Source organism: Fopius arisanus, unplaced genomic scaffold, assembly GCF_000806365.1.
Source record: "Fopius arisanus strain USDA-PBARC FA_bdor unplaced genomic scaffold, ASM80636v1 scaffold00027, whole genome shotgun sequence".
Lineage (NCBI taxonomy): Eukaryota > Metazoa > Arthropoda > Insecta > Hymenoptera > Braconidae > Fopius > Fopius arisanus.
In genome coordinates, this window is record NW_011887766.1 from 125362 (window position 1) to 141881 (window position 16520).

General features: G+C 40.5%; 1 long non-coding RNA gene across 1 annotated transcript; it reads right to left on the reverse strand.

Annotated features, from left to right (window-relative positions):
* Positions 1 to 11220: 11220 nt before the first annotated feature.
* LOC105265040 (uncharacterized) lies at positions 11221 to 12510 on the reverse strand. The gene is made up of 3 exons (XR_892038.1): positions 12419 to 12510; positions 12063 to 12313; positions 11221 to 11731 (listed from the first exon to the last, which is right to left on the reverse strand). It is a non-coding gene; the product is annotated as an uncharacterized lncRNA (long non-coding RNA).
* Between the last annotated feature and the right edge of the window lie 4010 nt (positions 12511 to 16520).

Below are 16520 nucleotides of genomic sequence, written 5' to 3' on the forward strand. Positions count from 1 at the left end.
GCAACGTCTGTGACCTCGAATTCTCTCCAAGAAATCTCTGGCTTTTATACCAATCTTCATCTATCCATGAGTGAGTCGTGTAAAATACAAAATATATATATTCCAATATTCAAATAGAGAGGGAATATTGTTTCGGTTAATTTAATACCCGCTGTTGGATGAATGCGAGTTGATGTTCCAGTGAAGATTTATTGTGTAGATGTTTCCCTGTAAATGGTTGATCGTAAACAAGGAACACTGGGAAAATAGAATGAGGGAGTGATGCTGGCCAATTTTTTTTTTCTCAGAACGGTCGGATAGCTCTATTTTATATGTAACTTGATAATATCAAGTGACTGATAGTTATCTTTCAATTACATGAATTTTCGACTTTATGATACGGTGACAAAGGTAAATTGGAATTGTCGCAATTGTTCTCGTTCTCCTATTGCTTCGAGACAAGTCATTCACTGCACTCTTTTGTGTCACGATTTCTCAGATGCCCAACTGAATTGTGATGAGAACCCATAACAAACTTCTCATTTCCTCGGATCTCTTGTACAAGCATGCGAATAAGCTCATTCACGGGATAACATTATTGGAAATTTTATTCTCCAAAGCAATGCAGTGTCTGATGAATTCATTGATGTTCATAGCAAACGGAAAACAAACTTCTCAGAATATCTCGCGAGTTTACTAAATGTTTACCTAACTTTTCACCCAAGATTCCACTCAGTTTCAACTCAATCGCATTCACCGATCGCCCTTTTTTCGCCATTTTATTTTTACCGATTGACTCGAATCACGACACTCACTCGGAGATACCTCGTGATGATAGAGCGAGTTACTTAAGCTCACAGATATTTTGTGTAACATTTAAGTGAATGTACACTAATCTCGGAATCATCAGCATTAGCAATAGCAATTCTCTGAAAGAAAGACGAAACAACTGACGAAAAGACTAGAACAAGCAAATCAAACAATGCATTCACACCACCCCAATTGTCCTTACCCGAACTGCTATTTTATTCTCCCCATGATAAACCTAAATTTCTGCAACTCAAGTTCCCGAGAACTTTGACTAGTCGTTCCTTAAACTCACCTTTCAGCCACTTCTGCTAACTCGCTCGAACCAACTTGTCTGTCCCAAGAAAGCCACAGAGAGTTTATCCAATACAATCCAATCTCATTTACCGAGAGCCTGAAGAGAGCACCATGCGCCAAGTATTCTGTGCCAACCAACAATATCCATCCTAAGGTTTATATCCCTTCACAGAAGCAATAGACATTATTATCTCAAAATGGACATAAAGGTCGCGGAGCTCCAGGAAAGTTGGTAGATCCAGTCTGGTTATTTCGATGGCATAAATACGATAGTGGAAGAGAGATGGAAGGAGAAAATTCAACAATGGAAGCTTGACGATTGTAAGTCTCGAATAAGAGAATAGATGGTGAACCAGCTGACACACATGATCCTCTAATTGATAGACCCGCTGACCCATATATTGATCACATTTTATGCACACGAAGTATCCTGCACGACACACCAATACGGTATCAACTTTTATGATGACAATATATGGTACGAAGCAACAAGATCGTAGCAATATCACGATACAGCGATATTGTCCCATGGATCCCACAACTTTTTCTCACGTTCCTCCTCGAGTTACTCTCACATGTGCTCACCATATCCAGAGCCAGTAATCCGCACATTGAAACATTTCCTTCGATATAAATATCGATTATCCGGATTGATCCTTACAGATTGATATTAACGTGGATAATCTCCTTCGGAGGAGTTGAAAAAGAATGGTAAGACTGTTGAGTAATGCGCAAGGCAAATGTGAATGAAATTTCCTCGTATTGGTACCTATCCATGAGATATTATTATATCTGACTTGGAAGTATCTCAATATTCTGATAATGAGGATGAAAAACCGATGGAGATTAATAAACCTCGGAGATGAAATGGCTGGTGAAATTTCTGCCTGAATCCTTGTTCACTTTATTATTTAGCATTTTCGCTCAATCAATGTCTCTCGACGTTGAGGGGCAGCACATTTTAAATTCCCTCCCTTCTGTATCCACCAGTTGAAAAAGTGTTTCGCGTCCAACTCCCACCGCATTTTTTATCTACCACTCACTCAACGGTTGAATATAACCCGAGCAATGAAACGCAGACGCGCGACTCAATCCTGGATCATAATTAAATTTTAAAAAATCTCCATTAGTCTCTTCCCATTGTGACGTAGACGGTTATATGTATGAGAGTGAATATGATGAAATTGACTTCGACGAAATTTGAAAAGAAATTAATGCATTGGTGATGAATGCATCAAGGCGAATGGAGTCCCAGCCGCCGTTTGACTGTTCGGTATTCTTCAATGGGGACAAGAAAATAACAAGAATTACTGAACCATCCACAGAGACATCAGGTGAATGAACCGGACGGAGTGAAACGATTAAATCACAATGAAGTTGCTTAATTGTCATGTCTAATTGTTTCATTTATTTATTTTAAAATATAGGTACTCTGTAATCTCTTCCACACCTCAGAGGCAGTCAACATCCATAATATATCAAGTATAAAATATCCTTGATTCAAGTTATTGTCACGTGCATGGCCCTGTAGGGAAAGCAAATTCGGAGAATCTGATTATATGGAACTACCCCACTACGTGCTCACTGCGACTGTAAATTCTTTATTAAATTCATTATTACACAAATGCAAGTATTACTTGATTCTCACAAGAAGAAAATTGGTGGCTCTGTCACGGTTAACGGTTAAGACTAAACTGAATGCATTCATAGCAAATTTGGATCCAATGGAATAGTATATTTCGTTACTAGGTCGTTAGTAACTTTTTGTGAGTTTACAGTCTGAGTCGAAGCCCAGGAATGCAAACACAATCGTCAGAAAAGTTCTTTTCGCCCGAGTGACGAACAATATTTCTGCTTCACAGGCTTGACACGGACAACTGGCCGTTGCTTCACGCACTGAGTGACAGAAATTTATTTTTCGGCTTTATTTTCCCCGGAATTCACTTTCTCACCGGACACAACAACGGATTGTTTACATCGTGAAGGCCGGAGCTAATAGAGTGGGGAAATTGAAAGGTACGCAAAAACGTAAATTGAGGGAAGGTGCGACTATAACGGAATTTTACTGTACACTTTTATTGGTGTTTACTTAACGACCGACGGATCATCCAAATGTATATTCTATCGTCTGCACATCGAATGCTAAAAATTGTACATCATATTGAACAGAAGGAAAATTCAATTACAGTAAGGATGAAGCCAAGTGGAATGGAGTATTTGGTGTGTATGTACGTCCATGTCCACAGATGGAAATATATTGTTTCTAGATGAGCGAATATGGCATTGCTCTATTGACTCGGATTTTGATCAAAAATCGCCTTCGCTGCGGTGTATATTGGAGCCAAGAGGGAGGCAGTGGGGGGTTGGTAACGCGATATGAAGTTAACGGAGGGATAAAGATGGGCGGCAAGTGGGAATAAATTGTTTTATGAGATGGAAGAATTTGATAGAAATGTTCTTTCCAAAATGTATTATTTTTCATGCACCGTACAGGAAAACTTATCAATGAGTAAGATTTACGATTCAACTACGTTCTACGGATAGAAAATTGATTCACATATATATATGTATATTTTCTCCTCTTCTTCATAATGAAATACGAGAAATTCTCCTTGCGTTGGAAAAATGGCGGAACGGTGGTGGACGACATGACCGTCAACGCATATAAAAGTACATAAAGTTGGTGAGTGATGGATAAAAGAAAGGAATGAGGGGGTGGGTAAGTTTGAAAGGAGCGAAGGTTCAGATGCGGTGGATGGCGTGCTACTGGCAGGACGCCTCTGGTCTAGGCGAAATAGAGACAGGGAGTACATATTAGAGAGAGAATTTCCACACCGGTGTATTTGGCACAGAGTGCTTTTCATCTTCGTAAATGGACCGACGGTAAAGCAATTTCGGTACATTGCCTATACCTGAAATCGCCTGCCATCTATATATACCCCCTTTTGACAGGCTTCTCTGTCTACCTCACTCATACCCCGTGATGATTCCGAAACCATTCGGTCTCTACATTCGAACCTCATCCGTGTGTTCACGAGAAAGCTGGGATTCCAAATGATTATCACACCTGAAGAAGGACGGCAGAAGAGAAGAGAATACGGCTAGCACCCTGGGATGCATCCTAATTTTCATCGTGATCAATTTTTTCCATCAATTCCATTGTTGTAACAAGCTGTATTGATCAGACAATTTTTCATTATCATTTCCCTTTTCATTGTGTGAATTTATTTCAATCAGTGACAGGTACCTTGGTAACGCTTAATTCGTGAATTGATTGATATGATTTGAGCGAAGAGATGACTTGATTAATTTATTTTTCATTTTATTGGGGAGAGGGATTATTGACTCCATTGGATGGAGGAAAAATGGGTAGCATGATACACCGTGACTTGGGGAGATTATGGAAATGCGAAGAAGATACACTAAATTGGTGGGATTATGAGAGAATAGTAATTCAATTTTTCTCGACTTAGTCTTAATTCTATCTTCATTAAAACTTTACCAAACATCATTCAAACTTTCCTCATCGCTCCTGGGGAATTTCGGTCTGGAATTTTTAATCGATAAGTCACGCGGTGAGTCTGCAATTAACGAATGATCGTGAGAGGAATAGATCGCGGAGATAGAGGCGATTTATTTCAACGAGAAATTGTTTTTCCCAGCAGTTGTAATTCTCAGTATCAAATTGGAATTGCGTATCAGATAGATAAAAATTCCGGTTACTTCATAAATCTTATCCAAATGCGTGCTATAATAGGGGTATTGGTATCACAAGATAAATCAATCTTTTCTAATTCAATTCATCGGGGCGTTTGCTGGGTATTATCAGCGACTGCCAAAGTGTATATCCAATGCACAATACAATTTACTTAGCGTATGTGTGTGTGTCTCGTATATGACCACACGGTACTGATGAAAGCAATGGGGCACAATCAGTTGTCGGTGTATTGCGTCAAGAGTACATGCAGAGGCAAGAGCTTCCCCCAACATTGGCGTATACGTATTGATGAAAACCCATACGCGTTTATATATTCCCCCGTGCGATGGTATACGCACTGTTGAGCGCTTTGTCATTTTTTTGTCACGGAATTACAGTGGAACGGAGTGAGATAGTCAATGGCTGGATACACATACCTTGTACATAGAACGAGATCGTGCGCTTTCCACGTCGTCTACCCTGTGCTATTCATTAACCTTCTACTTTACCAAGGCGATAACGCAAATCTTGATTAGTCCTACTGTTCTCATCTCCGCCCTCCTCGTATTTTATCCAACTAATATTCAGCCAACCTCTGTGAAGAGGAAGTGCAATACAGGGTGGAGAAAAAAATTAAAATCAGATGTATGAATTCCTACCGGCGAGGTTCATTTACAAACAATAATGAAAGAAAAACTAAAAACCGTACATGAAATTGATCTCTGTGTCGACATGGGGAGTTCGTCGTCGTTTGCAGGTTGAGAAAATATCCTTGAGTTATATTCAACACGGGGGTGGGGGGTCGACGAGGAAAGATGAGAATTAATTGGGATATCGTGGAAACGAGAATGAAAACAGACCCTTCTATCCTCGGGTTTATTCCGCTGGTTTACGATGCTCCGATGAAACTCAGTCGACCCTCTGCAGTTTCCCTAGCAATCGATAAATTAATTTTTTGGTAATTTAATCGACAAATTATCAGCCACCGTCTACAGTGTTTCATGCAGAATAAATCAAACCACTGGTTTTTGCAAGTGTCGACGATTGATTATTCCGGTTTATAAATGAATATGAGCATTTGTACAGGCAAAGTGTCTCCGTAGTACTACTAACACGCTAGTGTACGCCTCATTCAATATCTTATTATTCATAGACCCGAGGATTATATTGCATTTTCCCAGGAGTTTATGAAGAAACAATAATTTCCAAGGGTGCATTGTAGTCTATACGTTAATGGGCATTGGTGTGCGCATTAAAATGAATGTAATGGTCGTTAGACTGGAATCATTGTCATTCAGGAAGTTAGTAACAGAGCTGTTAGCGAACCTGGAATTGTATGCATGGATCGATGCGCAACATTACTCTGATGCTTGGGCACGTTATATTAGTGGGTCTATCTGTCAATGTAACATGGCAACGATAATTGTGTCCATCCGTTTGAATGAAGACGAGGTACATGGAGATAGAGTACGGATGCATTGCCATGAAGAACAAGGACCAACTGACGCCCTGTCACCTTTGACATTTTCTTATTACCCCAAAACCACACGTGACCTAAATTTCGAGAGCTCCAATCTCATTTTGTGAATTCAATAGTTTATGAGACAACCGAGATCTAAATTATTGCAAGGCTATGAAAATTTGAGGACGTCGCAGTGTTGGAATTGTAATGAGAATTAGAAGCTGGTTAATTGCGGACGTTTCGCCTTTTTATCGAGTTTTCATCCCAGGAATGCAGTCAGCAGTTCTCCATTTAATATTAAACAATAAAAACAACTGATTGATATTATCGATTATGATATCGGCAATCTGTAAGCTTAGAGTAATTGAAAATTATATTTCAGCGGCTTTTATTATTATATATTCTCAAGCTCTGGTGGACTTTAAATTAATGAAACCGTTAATCGCTCATAATTATGATATTGTTGTTTCTCCAGATGGGATCAGAGTTAAAAAAAGTGAAAGTGATTGAGCAAACCAACATTGCCATGAATTAATGATATCTCCGGACGAGATCTAGGTAGAAACACGAAAGATCAATTCCCCTTCAGCAAGTTTAGCTGATCCCCAACGATGTGGAATGGACGAATTTATAATTGAACTTCTCCACTATATATCATCTCCTGAAATCTTGGTAGCGACGAAACGCGAAACGTGTCGTCAGTGGATATCAGTTGCCAGTGCGGCACGAGGATGGGGCAAAAAAAAAAGGACATTGCGTGTTCACCAATAGCCGAAGTGACACGGAGCCAGTCGAGTGAAAAACTTTAAACAAGAATCACTAACTGCCTCAATTCCTACGGTCTATTCCCCTATGAAGAGTAGGATAAAGACGAGATGTAAAAGATATTGGGTATATAAAAGAGTAGAAAGAAAACAACCACCGTGAGAGAATCAAGGCTCCGCTATATTCTCCCTTTCACCTTGACAGAATATCGACATTGCACTTCTGCACAGACACGAATATCTCAATCTGGTCCTCCTATGATCCCTACCCTCACGGCAACCTTTCACGCGAAGTGAAATCAATCAGTGGGATCAATAAAAGATTCTACAGTGAAATATCTCATTGAACTCTCAATAATTCCCTTCCCCCTGTTCCCCATTCCTGATTCACCGATCTTTCTAATCGAGTGAATCGCACCTTAACGTTCGCAATTCAATGAAAAAAAAAAATAATAAACCAAATAAATAATAAAACGCGTAAATGATCTGCAGAAACGCGTAAAATGTAGCCCTGTCGATATAGAAAATAGTCAGAAAAGCCGGGATACTCCCCCGTACTATTTATGGGCGACGATACGCGCAATGTGCTCAAGCACGTATGTGATTTACCTCTACACGCCAGTATGTTTATCTCATCAGATGGTCTCGCAAGAGCAACAGAGAGAAACATCGCTTGGGGAGAATAAGAAAAAAAAAAAAATCAAACAAGAAGAGAGAAAGATCGGCAAGTTCCAATATTCAGTCGATGGTCTTCCGCAATGCCAGTGATGGAGTCTCCTTGCACACTTTGAAATCGTATATGCACTTGAATGTTGCACTCAAACCCCCACGACTGGTTTCACGCTGTGAGGCATTCAACTTCCTTTTTTTTCATCCTCTCGTGGACATACACACGTGACCAGCCTGCAATGAGGGACATTTTCTAACGTTCATATATGTTTCCGAAAGTATCGAAATGGGGGCTAGTCACAATTCTCAACGATATACACATTTTTCCGTGTTACGATGCAATATGTCGATATTACCAGTTGAAAAAAGCGATTGAAGGGGCTGAAGGGGAGGATTGGAGACACCTCCTGGATACATACACAGATGCAGGCCGCTGATTTCAGTGGTGTTTCTACATCGAAACAGTTCTGTGCGGGAATAACTTTTAAACTCCTCTGCTGACTTTTCTTACCGTTATATCTTTCGCTGTTGCAGTCGGTATTGCCTTGAAATTGGTTAGTGTATACGGTGGATGCATTCGCGCGTTCTAACGGCATAAATGCCGGCGAGAGGAGTTCAGGGAAAGGTGGGGAGAATTGAATAAAAAAATTAAGACATACTGCACTTGCGCGGTATTCCATGATAAATCATTATCGGTATGGATATAAATATGTTCCTCTTTATTTCCTATAAAGTTAAAACGGTAAACTCGCGAGCTGTACTGTTGACTCAAGATGTTGTATATATATTGGAGTGGTGAGGGAACAGGGAACAGGGGGGGTTTCTGAAAATAAGGGATCGATGAGAGCAAGCCGAGATATTTATGAGGCAATCGTGGGGCATAATGACACTGTTGTTACACCCGATGGGTTTTATCGTGGTTTCGTAGTGTCACAAAGACACAATGGGCACAAAAAAACAGGTAACATTGGAATGACTTGTGGTGTAAAATTGTCTCTCGTAGTGTCTCAAGGGAAAAACGATTAGTGCCTCGGGTATGACCGTAGGATGAGCCATTTTGGCGCCCATTTCTCTCGGGGCGATCGTTCAATCCAGTTACGACAGTATAGCCAAGACGATCGGTCGATACTTATTTAACGTACCTTGCAATCATTGACCATAAAAATGAGCATAAACCGACACGTTTCGCGCACACCAAAGTTCCGGTTATTTTTCGATACTAATGCCAACACTCGGAGCTGAGGCATTTAACACAGTCGGTATTTCAGAGCGATAAAACCATGGAATCGGGGGAGAGTGTGGTAATTATCGTGTGCCAGCTTGCATTAGCGATTTAGATTCTCGCTTATTGCAGAGTTCAAAGCAAATGCCGTCCTTTTAATTTACAGTTTATTTTAATATTAGGTTGATACAAAATGGTTGTTGCAATTATATTATCTGACTATTGTAATTTTCAGAAATATTTGACGCGGCCCAGTTTGCAAATGACCTTTCACATAACTCGTGGCATTTTATGATAAAAAAATATCTAAATACTGTTGTTTTATGGCGGTAGAGCAGGGGATACAAAGCGACAGTAATTTCCTTCCACCCTTGAAGCCACTCCCGATTGTTCGGTGTCACGAGACGCATTTGCATGTCACTCGTTTCTTCTCTTGTGATTTTGAAGAATGTTTTCTTCACCCAGGAAGGTATGAATACAAAAAGCCACAAATCATGGCTCGATTTCACGAAGATAAGAAAATCTCGGAAATTCAATTACTTTGGGGAATAGAAACCAAACAAAACCACTGTAACATGCTGAAAATTCCATTCATCTCTGAAACAAAGGGCGCAACCCTGCAGTGAACGAATTTACCTGTGATGAAAACCATGAAACATCCTGACCCTTACTCCTTTAACTCACAATAACACAAAACCAGCCCTCTCTCGTCCGGTATGCGTCTAGGGACGAATTGAGCCGTGTACTCATACCTTTGATGTTCCAAGGAAAAAAGAATCCTAATTATCCCCAAAAGGCGTGATTATGTGTACGCACATACAGGTGGTGAGTGAACAACATCTTCCTCCTCTTTTCATTTTCTCCACAATGTCTATTTTCTCAAAAAAACGCGGCTCATGAAGTGCTGTAGTCTCCACTCAAGTGTCCTTACTCTTCTTCCAAATACAAGTACTCGGCCTTCGAGTCTCACACATACATTTACTCGATACATGAACGCAGTGCGTGTGTGTCACAGCGGTTGGCTCGCCGGTAGGCGTTTTGATATTCATGTTTCGAGATTATTTATGGCCCCTGGGCGGAATGAGAAGCCGCACGCGTATTCTTGGCACAAATACATTTGTACGTAACAACATCATGTATAACATTGCCTCTTTCTGTACATTTGCGCGGCAGAGAGGGGGAGGAGGGAGGGGGGGGCAAAGAGAAAGACACACACAAAAAAAAATGAAGAATGAAATTAAAACGCAGCGACCAAAGAGGCAGACAAGACAAGAAGAGAGTATGAAAAGTTCGCCGAGGGATGAAAGGACTGAAATTATCCTGGGTACTATCTCGGTGAATTTCAATGGGCGTCATCCCTCCTGTACGTGTGACGTAATGTGCGTGCGAGGTACAGACTAAAGCTCAATTTGCAACGTCGATGCACAAATACAAATGTCCGGGGAGAGAGAGGTACGTGAGTAAAAAAAAAATACGTGGAATGGAGAGATTGCATGGGAGAACGACACATAATGCGGCCCTCTGTGAGGACCTCAGGGGGGTGTGGTTGCAGCACGCGTTACGGACATAATTCATTCGACAACGTGTAGTTCGTCGCGCGAGTGCGACATACACGTGTACAAATGCGCATTTTATCGTGACTGATAAGCTACGAAAAACATATATGGTTGGGAGGGGGACATGGGGGGGCTTCGGTGGGTACTCCTATACTTTACCATCCGCTAAACACAAATTCCCTTGTGAGTACAAGCACTCCTTCGTCTCTCCTCCAGTACCTAATGGTGCCTAATCAATATACCGTGTAGTGTTCGTCGAGTGTTCGTTGAGTAGCAATTCCCGAGGGAAAACTCTGTAACAAGTCGATCATTATCGAAACACGCGTTATCAGTGTATCGGTTTTTGTGACGTCAGGGGACGGAGGTAGGCTAAGAGGAACATTAGCAAGGTGTTGAGGTTGTTTTGGATGGGAAAGGGGGAGAGGATAATTATGAATGTGCCTGTCTAGGGTATTTAAGGTCCGGAGGACTTAGTGAGTAATATGATGGAATGATTTGGGTCACTGATAATGTCAACCCCGGTTGAGGAATAGGTGTTTGTTGGGGGACGGAGGGATGAGAATAGTCGCGTTGGTGATGATTTTTTCATTAACTTTATTTTGCTCTGTTGAAATAGCGGCTGATGATTCAATATGCGACTATATGGCAGAAACCTTGACTATTGGGTTGGAATTATTACGCGATGTTTGCCTTTATTTTTTTTTTACTAGGCTTTAGTGGTCAAAAGTAGAGTACAGTTTTTCAAGAAAATCCATTTAGATAATTCAACGACTTTGCTAATTAGATCTCTACTGGATTATAATAGAAACCCTTGCTGAATGTTAGGACAACAACTGGAGTTGGCTCCAGCCAACAATCTTGGTAAACTCTCGGGGACTATTCTACAACTTCCCACATAGTACAAACTAAACGTCTTTTCTTAAAGTTTATTTGCCAGTCACTTTCAACTCGATTTGCATATTTGTTGAGCATTTTTGTTTTTCACAAGAACTTACTAAGAAATCTAAACGTATTCATTCGTGATAAAGCCGGGAATAATCGAGGGCAAGATCCCTGTGATGCCCGAATAATTTCTCCTTCTACTTCTTCTCACTCTGAACTTCCTCTTTGTTCGTGATTACACTAGCAGTAGAGGACAATTCTAAAGACGCGGTGGAAGCAAAAGCAGTTAAGACCTCAGTGCAGTATCGGGTTTCCGCGATTGTATCGTCAAAACTATACAGGGGGTTCTACCTTTAGTTTTCCAAGAATTTCCGACGCAGTTCTCTCGCTTCACTCCTGCAACACAAAATGATACAACAAAATTATCGACTGGTTAGAGTTTGGCATATTGATTAAAAATCAATAAACTAGGAATACCGTCCATCCCATTAATCAATAGTTGAAAATTGATGGAAATTATGGCAGAAACCTTGAACTTCTAACATTCGATTACACAATTCGATTACACAATTCGATTGCACAATTCAATTTAGACGAATGATCATTGTTAGAAGGGTTTTTTTTTAAATACTGTTCTTTCAGTGAATTCAATAGATCTCAAAAATTCGTAAGCAAAATAACGTGAATTAAATATGAAGGTAGGTTCATAAATTTTTTTCAATCAAACCTATCCTACTTCAACCCTTGGATTTATCCATTAGCAGAGTGTGCCCTGCACATGCGCCCCGTTACTTATAATGGTTAGTTACGGGGCTCGAGGTGCGTAGAGGGAGAATTACGGGGAGAATAGTGATGGGCTCTAACGAAGATCGTAAAAGCTTCTCGCCAGCCCGTACACCCGAGTGGAAAATTAGTTCAGGTCTGGATCAAGTTCGGATCAAGTCAGACTTGGTGTTGGGTCAGGTACTGATCCTACAACTTGATCAAACAAAAATTTACTCGATTAAAATTTCACCTATTATACTTTTGATAATAATAAGAATAATAATAAGTTAATAATCAAATTATTTAGCTTAAGCTCACCTGATCCGAACTTGATCTGAATAATTGCTGAGACAGCTTCAGGTCACGTTGATCTGATCAGAATCTGATTCGAATAGTTGCAGGCGGATGGATCACAGTTCAAATTCAGGCCCACCTGATCTGAAATTAACCAGAATAATTACAGACAAACAGCTCAGTTTCAGGTCAAATTAAGCCAACCAGAACCTGATCAGAGTAGGACAGATCAGGTTGGGCAAATCGAAGACTAATCATTTTTTTATCAAGTTCTACCTGATCAGTTGGCACTGACCATCGCGATATCAAGTTCTGATCAAACCTCAGGCTCGCCTGACATAATTCCCACTCGGCCACCCGTTGGCCCGTAACTCCAGCTGCTGCATGATGCGATAGCCAACGTCATCCACCACCAGCGGCATTATCAGTGGCTTTAGAGAGAGATAGCTAAATTGGTTGATGAGGTTGGATGGAAAGTGGAAAAATGGAGAGAAGCTTTGAACTAGTAAACCTGAAGAGCTTGGCGATAGCCACCAAATCCGGTGACCACGGGTTGAATTGACCTGCCTTACCCTGCGGTTCATCATCAACGAGATCATATTGATTAACAGGTATGAAGCAACACCAAAAAAATTGACCATTAGCCCTGGTATCACACCTATCGCAGGAACGTTTAAGGGTTCATGATATCGACCCCATCGAGTTTTCTATTAACTCACGTCTCCTGCCACAACAGCCCACAGGCCGATTAACTGAGGCAATGGACCGATGCAACCGACGTACATGCGTCACTTCGTCCACCGCATCTGCATTTTGCTCTATCTCCTCTGCTGCCTTTGTTTATCCTGGACCATTAATAATATCCAGAAAATGGAAGTAGAAGAGAAATGTAACATAAATGCGAACTCAGTTTGAAAGCCAGCGTCAGTCAATCCTTTGCCAGTATTTAGGTTTTCACGACAAAGTCCATAACACAGTGTAAAAAAATCCATCAAAGGGGGTGAAGGTGGTGGTGGGGAGAACACCCTCCGTGTATTAGTAAAATGATTGCTATTACGTGTTAGCCGGCCATCGTCTCCTGGCATTCCGTGCTCAACTCGTTCCCATGTTATTTTCCTTTTTTTTTACCAACCCTTCCACCCACTGTATTTCCACCCCCACGGTACTGTTCCTTTCCTATGTTGATGTACATTCAAACCATGCTTTCATGCCGAAGACTAATATCCAGTGAAAAATAATTTTTGAATTGATTCAAGTCAGGCCACTGGTCACTCAGGCTTCATTGAGTTTTTGTCAGTCGGAATATATACTTTGTTTATCAAAAAATCATGTATGCTTCAATCTAGTATATTTTATTGATTGGATTAGCATAACATGATGGAATGGAGGGAAAATCGATGTTTGTGTTCAGGTTGAATTATTCTGCTCCAATTTTTTTTATAGTAAAAAAAAAGACAGTGAAATTCCAATGAGTACCAGAACACAAATTTACCATTTTCATGATAAAAAATTGGTAGAGTTTTCTTTATCAGTAATGCTCATGATGAGTGAACAATTAATTTAGTGATTTACCGGTTGAGTGAGTGATTTACCAGTTTTGATATTAATTAATTCACCAATTTTTCTTCCAATGATTCATTGAATATCGTCAGTGACGCGTAAACACATTCTAACATTCAGGATGCGATGTATGGTAATCATATATTGATATCGAAATATTCTTTTTATTGAAGCTCCTTCATTCAACCGTTCCACGCAATGCGAGATATAAATATGAAAATACTGGTGGTGAGCAGGGCACGGAATATCAATATTTTGAAAAATGGGTTAATTACGCCGGAGGGTTGCTTTATGCATGGCTAGACATAAATTAACAGAAACATCGGGGATTTACAAATTCGCATGTACGTCTTCATTAAGTAAAAATGTATACAAATGGAGTTCTCTTTAGATTTGCACATTCAACAAGGTTTCAATGACTATCACCCAAGCAACGCCGGATAGAATGTAGGATAGGCTAGAATTTTATAAAAATATCTGCTTCATTTCAAGATTGAAATGCCATTCAGTTAGAATAGATTTCAACGCTGATTATATGTCTCGGTGAAAGTAGAACAACTTTATTGCAGAAGCTTCTGATCAGCTGTGTTGAAGTGCACTTTTAATCATTTTATCTGTGCGAGTATGATTATTCGGTCATTATATGTCTCATATATTAATCAAAAATGTCATAACTCGTCTAGCTAATTAATGACCAAATATCACGTAAACATACTTCGAAGAAGTACTCGGAGAATTCAGACGTAGAGGGGATTATACCATATCCATACACGTACGCAAAAAATTTTATAATAAATTTATGCTGTCGCGTATTAGTCCCGAAGAAATTTTCAGTTTAATAGATTTACCCGTTTCATCCACTCGCACCTTTTTCCCGTCAATTACACTTTCTCATTCCCTCTTATGTTTTGTTTCCGCTGTGTATTAGGAGAATTGTGTTTTAATCACTGACATAATATTTTCTCCGCCATCACCTCAACTGCACTATTCCCATTCCCCTAATCCTTGAAATTCCTCGGCGCGAACACTTCACTTAAACTCTCCGTATCCATAATTCTGAGGAGCAGGCAAAATGGTCGCCCGGGAAATGTCTAAAGACTAGTACTAGGGGAATAACGCAAGCATATATATCAACCTGGTGAAATAGCGCCCGCCGACAGGAGTACAAGTCCGTGGTAACGCGTTGACGATAGGCAAACGTGTGTACGAAACAGTGTAAAACAGGTTTTGGGAAGGAAAAGGGTAGTTGGTTGAAGCCCAGAATTCAGAATCCGAGAATCCCGTGAGACAGGTGCCTGGATGATGCTGTAGTACTGTATGAGCACGGTGGGTTTGCCTAGAACTTCTCTCATAGGGGGATGCATACAAAGCACGACAAGAATGAGCGGCTAGCATAAATTTTGGCTCTTCCTCTGCTCATGGGACTGTTTCCTGGCAGAGCATGAAAGAACACATTCAGTTGAGAGAAAAAGTATGGAAAATACCAAACTATCTCGACACTTTTTTACCCATAGGTGTCCCTTGAATTTGGCTGTTATCCCAGCGAAAAGGATGACGAGAAAAAATAAAAAATAGCTAAAATAGCTACAATAGAGGGAGATTTTCCATTATATCCTGTGGAAGGAGATAAAAAATTCTGTACTCTCTGGTTGTTTCATGATTTTCCTCATTGGTGGATAAATTCAATGGTGTTATTATCTCTGTTGGGATGAGGGGAAATGTTCGAAGGGTGCGTGGAAGACGATAATCAACGCGCCAACCCCGGTAATATACCTGGCACATCGAAGAGTGAAGGACGAAGATTCCAAGTCACTCCTTTCCCATCTGGTTTTGGAGACAATCGTGGCTGGAGCGTCTGCTGTTTCCATTGTCCTCTCTCACTCTCTTGTGCTATTATCGAGACAGCCACCACGCGCGTTTTGTACATCAGCTCCACCCACCCTTGTTGACTACCTCAATTCTTTTCTCGATATTTCATGGGCTCCTCCAACCGCAGGATGAAAAGATTGTCTGGTTTGTATATAATACACCGCCAGCCAAGAAATTAGTTATTTTCTCTGTACCATCCGCAATGGGTGGTATCCATTTGATGGCTATTATCTCAAACCGTGGACAACAATGGACTCAACTTCTACTGATGAGGCGCACCGTCTGTGATTAATTGAAATCAAAATAAGGTTTTTCGTTGAGGATCGTTGAGGAGCATCGTGTGCTCATCACTTGGCACATCGAATGGTGGGGTTGATTAAAAAATGCTTACAAAGAAAGTGATATTCGACGGGGCGTGATACGACTGAGTCCAGCAGATGATTGAGGAAAAAATAAAGGAGCGGAAAATCGAGGGGGGATTGAACGACGGAGAAGATGACTTGAAAACCGTGATCGGGCAACTGTTCTCGATATTAAAAAATGGCTTCCAGGACAAAACTCTAATACTGTACCCTCCGGGGTATTCGGAAATTTGCATGGAGAGGTGCACCCAAGAAGGGAGGGAAAATCTTCGATGAGATAAAACAGTCATAGTTGTTATCAACTGCTTCGTCCTAAGGAATTTCACTCTCATTTC